Source organism: Lampetra planeri, unplaced genomic scaffold (genome assembly GCF_965212315.1).
Source record: "Lampetra planeri unplaced genomic scaffold, kcLamPlan1.2.h2 scaffold_1204, whole genome shotgun sequence".
Classification (NCBI taxonomy): domain Eukaryota; kingdom Metazoa; phylum Chordata; class Hyperoartia; order Petromyzontiformes; family Petromyzontidae; genus Lampetra; species Lampetra planeri.
Window position 1 is genome coordinate 24,175 of NW_027613919.1, and position 6,926 is coordinate 31,100.

The following is a 6,926-nucleotide window of genomic DNA, read 5'->3' on the forward strand; positions in this document are numbered from 1 at the left end:
CTAGGAAATGTTGGGGGAAGAATGTAAGATTTACACCAGTAAACATAATTACAAAGTGTGCTTTTGATCAGGTTTCGTTAAGTGTATAGCCCGTGAATAGTGGGAATCAGTGGACGAAGCCCGCCATGATTGCGAAAACAGCTCCTATAGATAATACATAATGGAAGTGGGCTACTACATAGTAAGTATCATGAAGGATAATATCTAGTGATGAGTTGGATAAAACGATTCCGGTGAGTCCTCCTACAGTGAATAAGAAAATAAAGCCTAAGGCCCATAGTATGGGGGTGTGTCATACGATTTTTCCGCCATGGAGAGTAGCTAGTCAGCTAAAAACTTTAACTCCTGTTGGGATGGCAATAATTATTGTGGCTGATGTAAAGTAGGCTCGTGTATCAACATCTATTCCTACTGTAAATATGTGATGGGCTCATACAATAAACCCTAGCAACCCAATAGCCATTATTGCTCAGACTATTCCTATATATCCAAATGGTTCTTTTTTTCCGGAGTAATAGGCAACTACATGAGAGATAATTCCAAAGCCTGGTAAGATTAGAATATAAACTTCAGGATGTCCAAAGAATCAAAATAGATGTTGGTAAAGAATTGGGTCTCCTCCCCCTGCAGGGTCGAAGAAAGATGTATTTAAATTACGATCTGTTAAAAGTATAGTAATGGCGGCTGCAAGTACAGGAAGTGATAGAAGAAGGAGGACTGCAGTAATTAAAACGGATCAAACAAATAAAGGAATTTGGTATTGTGTTATAGTTGGGGGCTTTATATTAAAAATTGTTGTGATAAAGTTGACTGCCCCTAGAATTGATGAAATACCAGCTAGGTGAAGGGAGAAAATTGTTAAGTCAACAGAGGCCCCTGTGTGGGCTAAATTTCCTGCTAGGGGTGGGTATACGGTTCATCCCGTTCCGGCCCCTGCTTCAACTCCTGCGGAAGCTAAAAGTAGAAGGAGTGAGGGTGGAAGTAGTCAAAAGCTTATGTTGTTTATACGTGGGAAGGCTATATCTGGGGCGCTAAGTATTATTGGTACAAGTCAGTTTCCGAAGCCTCCGATTATAATTGGTATAACTATAAAAAAGATTATAACGAAAGCATGGGCGGTTACGATAACGTTAAAGATTTGATCGTCTCCTAGTAAAGTGCCTGGTTGACTTAATTCTGCCCGAATTAGGATGCTTAAAGCAGTTCCCACTATTCCTGCTCAGGCCCCAAAGATTAGATATAGGGTGCCGATGTCTTTATGATTAGTAGAGAATAATCAACGAATGAGAGTCACTGGTAGGATGGCCGAATGTTTAGGCGGTGGGCTGTAGACCCGCTTACAGAGATTCGATTTCTCTTCCTGTCAAATTGACCCTGTGGTGAAGTTCACATCAGATTGCAAATCTGAAGATACAGAAGTATACTCTGTTGGGGTCTATAGATCAAAGCTAAAATTAGCACTTAGCTGTTAACTAAGAGGTTGTAAGTATAACACTTGCTGGTCTAGTAAAAATTTTAGCTTAATATAAAGCATCTGATTTGCGTTCAGAAGATGTGAGTGTGTCTTGCAAATTTTATAATCAGAAATTAAGGGTAGTATCCCTTACTGTAAGCTTTGAAGGCTTAGAGTCTATATAACTTAAATTTCTAGTACATAATAAAGATCGCTATTAGCTGAGGTGTTAGAATGAATAGATTAATTGATAATATTGTCATTAAAGCTATAGGCTTATTTGGGGTCACACGTCAAAGAGTAAGATTTGTTGTTGGACATGGAGGTGATAAAATGATTGATAAGTAGCATATGCGGGTATAAAAAAATAAACTTAACAATGAGCCTATTATTATTATAAACAGATAGATAACAAGGTTTTGGTTGGCGAGTTCAACTGATGCTAAAAGTTTATTGGTAAAACCTGTTAGTGGGGGGAGGCCACCTAGAGATAATAGAAGAAGTAATAAAAGTATTTGAGAAATTTGATTGTGCTTATTTATGGTAAGTGCTGTAATTTTATTAGCTTTTAAAGTGTTGAGGTTAATGAATGTTGTGCTTGTAAGTAAGCAATAGATTAGTGTTGTAACTCAAGTAATTGTTGGGTTAAAGGGAGCTATGCTAGCAATTCAGCCTATGTGTGCGATTGATGAGTAGGCCATAATTTTTCGTGTTTGAGTTTGATTTAGGCCCCCCCAACCTCCAACAAACACTGATAATAAAGCTGGGCCAAGAATAAATGCATTATTTTGATCTTGTGCAATTTGAATAAGGAGAGTAATTGGGGCTAATTTTTGTCAAGTTGCTAGGATCATGCCTGTAGTAAGATCTAGGCCTGCTATTACTTCTGGAAGTCAGAAGTGTATTGGAGCTATACCTAATTTAAATATGAGAGCAAGAGTTATAGCGTTAAGGATAATTGGGTCGCTTGATGGGCTGATTGCTCAATTTCCTGAGTGCCAAGCGGCTAAACAGGCAGTAACAAGAAGTGTGGCAGAGCCTGCACTTTGAGCAATGAAGTATTTAGTAGTTGCTTCAATTGAACGTGGGTGATGTGTTTTAGCTATTAGCGGGATAATAGCAATTGTATTAATTTCTAATCCGATTCAAGCTAGAATTCAGCTGGTGCTTGAGAATGTTACAAGTGTGCCAAGACCTAGAGTTATTAGTAGTGTAGATTGAATTAAGGGGGATAGCATATAGTAAGAGATGCTGGTAACATCATATTTGGGGTATGGGCCCAAAAGCTTTATTTAGCTTATCTTACTTAGGATGTGGTGTAATGGAAACACGGAGGGTTTTGGTCTCTCAGATTAAGGTTCGAATCCTTTCATACTAACGAGGAAGAAAGGGGGTAATATCCCCTGTAGCCACTCTATCAAAGTGGTTCCTATTTTCGGACATACTTCCACTGTTAAAAATCCAGTTTATTATTAGTGTTTATATTTGAGGTACTCCTGCCCCCCCCAGTGACACAGCGAGGGATAGTTGAAGAGTAAAAAGGGCTAGGTTGAGGGGTAGAAAATTCTTTCACATAAGGTGTATCAGCTGATCATATCGGAATCGGGGGTATGAGGCTCGGATTCAGAGGAATAGGATAATGAGTGGGGTTGCTTTTATTATTACATTAATAATTGGTAAAATATTTAAATTGTTTGGTCCAAGAGGTCCTAGAAATATAATTGCTGTAAGGGTATTTATAAATAAGATATTAGAGTATTCAGCCAGAAAAAATAAAGCGAATGGACCTCCAGCATATTCTACATTAAAACCAGAGACAAGTTCTGATTCTCCCTCAGTTAAATCGAACGGGGTTCGGTTTGTTTCTGCCAAAGTAGAAACAAATCATATTGCTGCTAGTGGTCAGCTTGAGAGTAGGAATCAGGTGTGTTCTTGCGTATAAATAAAGGCTTGAAGGGAAAATCCTCCTGTTAAAATAATTAAACATAATAGAATTAAGCCTAGGCTTACTTCATATGAGATGGTTTGGGCTACGGCTCGAAGTGCTCCGATTAGCGCATATTTTGAGTTAGAGGCTCAACCTGAGCCAAGGGTGGCGTAGACTGATAAGCTTGAAATTGCTAAAATTACAAGAAGAGTAAGATTAATAGTGGAGATTGACTGTGGTATGGGAATAAATATTCAGAGCGATAGAGCTAAAGTTAGCGCTATAATGGGGGCTGCGATAAATAAGGCTGGGGAGGCTGCGGTGGGTCATACGGGTTCTTTTAGAAATAATTTTACTCCGTCTGCAATAGGTTGTAAAAGTCCTATAAATCCGACAACATTTGGTCCTTTGCGAAGTTGTATATAACCTAGGGTTTTTCGTTCAACTATTGTTAGAAATGCTACTGCAAGCAGGACTATTAAAACTAAAATTAAAGTGGATGTTAATATAACTAGCATAATTTATTTGGAAGGGGATTTGCACCCCTGGTATAAGGGCTTAAACCTTGTGCAATTACTGAGCTCTGCCACCCAAATAAACTTGTCTAGTTATTATTTTAAGTTGCTTACTATTCTTATTAAGTTGGTCTCATAAGATTGATGTAGGGTTTGCATTAGTGTATTGACCCTTACTTCTGCCGGTCCTTTCGTACTAGGGAAGTAGCAAACATAGATAGAAACTGACCTGGATTACTCCGGTCTGAACTCAGATCACGTGGGGCTTTAATCGTTGAACAAACGAACCTTTAATAGCTTTTGCGCCATTGGGGTGCCCCGATCCAACATCGAGGTCGTAAACCCTTTCGTTGATTCGGGCTCGTGGAAAGGATTGCGCTGTTATCCCTGGGGTAACTTGTTTCGTTAGGCAGCAAGTGATGCTGGGTCTATTAACGTTAGTTCTACTAGTGCTTAGAGTTGTAACTCTAGGCTAAGAAAATTGTATTTTCGTCGTCGTGGATATTACTTTTGTTCCGTGGTTGCCCCAACCTAAAACTGTGCATCGTGAATAATGATTATGCGATGTAAATGTTTGGAAGCTCCACAGGGTCTTCTCGTCTTATGGGTTTATACCCGCCTTTGCACGGGTAGGTCAATTTCATTGATAGGGATAAGGAGACAGTTATGCCCTCGTGTAACCTTTCATTCTAGTCTTAATTTACAAGACAAGTGATTACGCTACTTTTACACGGTCAAAGTACCGCGGCCATTCAATATTAATCATTGGGCAGGTCTTGCCTCCAATAGGCGATTCTTATCTGGAGGTGATGTTTTTGGTAAACAGGCGAGGCATGTGTTTGCCGAGTTCCTTCTCATCCTTTATATCTTCTATATTATGTTCCAGTGTAGGGTTAACGGTTATTAGTTCTTGTTTTTCCTGTCGGTAGTCATGTTGTTGATTTCCTGTTGTTTTAAGGGCCGTTAATTTCCAGTGGTTGGTCCGATCTGGTTTACACTTACATTTAGAGGGGTGCGACCTCAAATTACTAATCTTAGCAGGATATTTCCTATTATATAGGATTACTTAATAGTGGTTATAGGGTCTTTATATATTATGGTATTTAAAGTTTAGTAAACTTAAGCTGTAACGCTTTTCTTCTTGGTGGCTGCTTTTAGGCCTACTTAAGTTTATAAGTTGGATATTATCTAATCAATAGAGCTGTATCTCTGTTCACTAGGGCTGTACCCCTAGTGAATAAAACTTAAAATGTAGAGTAGTAAGATGTTTAAATTTATAAGTAATTTTGTTGCTTATCTACAAATTAAGATCAAGCTTAAACTTGTTTCTTAAGTAACCAGCTATCACTAGGCTCGGTAGGCTTTTCACCTCTACCCAGGGCTTTTTCCAATCTTTTGCCACAGATACGGATTAACTCTTATAGGTAATCCCAGGGTAGCTCGTCTAGTTTCGGGGAGGCGGCAGTATTTTCGGGTTTACTTGCTAAGCCATGATGCAAAAGGTACAAGATTTTATCTTTGCTTTACTTTACTTAGTTGATCTGTTTCATCACTTTTTCAATGTTCCCTTGCGGTACTATATGTGTTTTATTTTTCTATCACCTATACTAAAATGGGGGCAATGGTTTGCTGTAAATGTGTGAATGTTTTATAATCATAAATTAAAAGTTGTTAGATAAATATACTCAAATCAGTAATCAGAAGATCTTGAATCGCACAAGAATATTTTCGGTGTAAGGGAAATGCTTAACTTTTAAGCTATCTTCTGTTTTCCAAGCGCACCTTCCGGTACGCTTACCATGTTACGACTTTTCTCCGGGAGGGGTGTGGGAGAGTGACGGGCGGTGTGTACGCACCCTAGTGGCCAACTTCAACTAGACAAACTATTCTTGTTTACTGCTAAATCCACCTTCAAAATTATTTCATTAAGTTATTCGTATACTCTGGGGAGAGAGTGTAGCCCATCTCTGCCTGCCTCATAGGCTGCACCTCGACCTGACGTATTTGCATAGATAGCTTCTTTGCCTACGGTTATTCTTTTATAAGGTTGGCTGGCGACGGCGGTATATAGACTGGGGGCGAGAGGCGGCGGGGTTAAAACGTGGGGTATCGGGTTATAGGACAGGCTCCTCTAGGTGGGTTTAGGGTGCCGTCAAGTTCTTTGGGTTTTAAACGATTGTTCGTAGTGCCCTGGCGACGGTGGTTTATTTATGGCAGGCATAGCGGGGTATCTAATCCCGGTTTGTGAGTTTTGCTTTCGTGATGTCAAAGTGAGTTTATTAATATAGATTCTTTCGATGTTGAGATATTTAAGCATACCTATTCAACTAGCAGGCATGATGGCTTCTATAGTATTAGTTAAGCTAGTATTTTAATCACGCTTTGTGCCGGAGATATCAGCTTGAGCTCCTCGTATAACCGCGGTGGCTGGCACGAGGTTTACCAGCTCTAAAATACGTAACTTAGTCGGGCTTGCGTCCATAGCTTAAGGTTTATCACTGCTGAGTACCCTTGAGGGTGTGGGTGGCTAGGTGTTGTGGGCTAACTTATTGTGAGCCTGATACCATCTCTTTTTTATGTTTATAGTTAAAGGAGGTCCTCACGGGAGTGCGGAAACTTGCATGTGTAATTTCATATATAGTTGATATTAAGGCTGGAACTAATCCTTTGTGTCAAGGGGTTCTAAAACCATCTGAGCATCTTCAGTGCTCTGCTTTAATGTTAAGCTACTCTTGACATTTGAAAATCAGAGGGTAATTTAATGTTAAGATGCTAGCTTTGGGAGCTAGATACAGGGGTTTGAATCCCCTTCCTTTGAAAAATCTGTATGTTAAGTTTCAGTTGAATTTACCGGTGTTCTTTGATAGCAGAATTAACTTGTTTTCTAGGCGACCTAGAATTGGAAAGATTAAAATAAAAATTATAAAGTACACTGTTGATGCAATTTGTGTTATTAAAATAAATGGGTGTTCAGCTGGTTCTCCCCCTAGTCAAGTGAGTAGCGCTAGATCAGCAATCAGAATCCAAAATG

General features: G+C 39.3%; 1 pseudogene; it reads right to left on the bottom strand.

The window, feature by feature from the left end:
- Window positions 1–5,660: 5,660 nt before the first annotated feature.
- On the bottom strand, window positions 5,661–6,468 carry LOC144738881 (18S ribosomal RNA; annotated as a pseudogene).
- Between the last annotated feature and the right edge of the window lie 458 nt (window positions 6,469–6,926).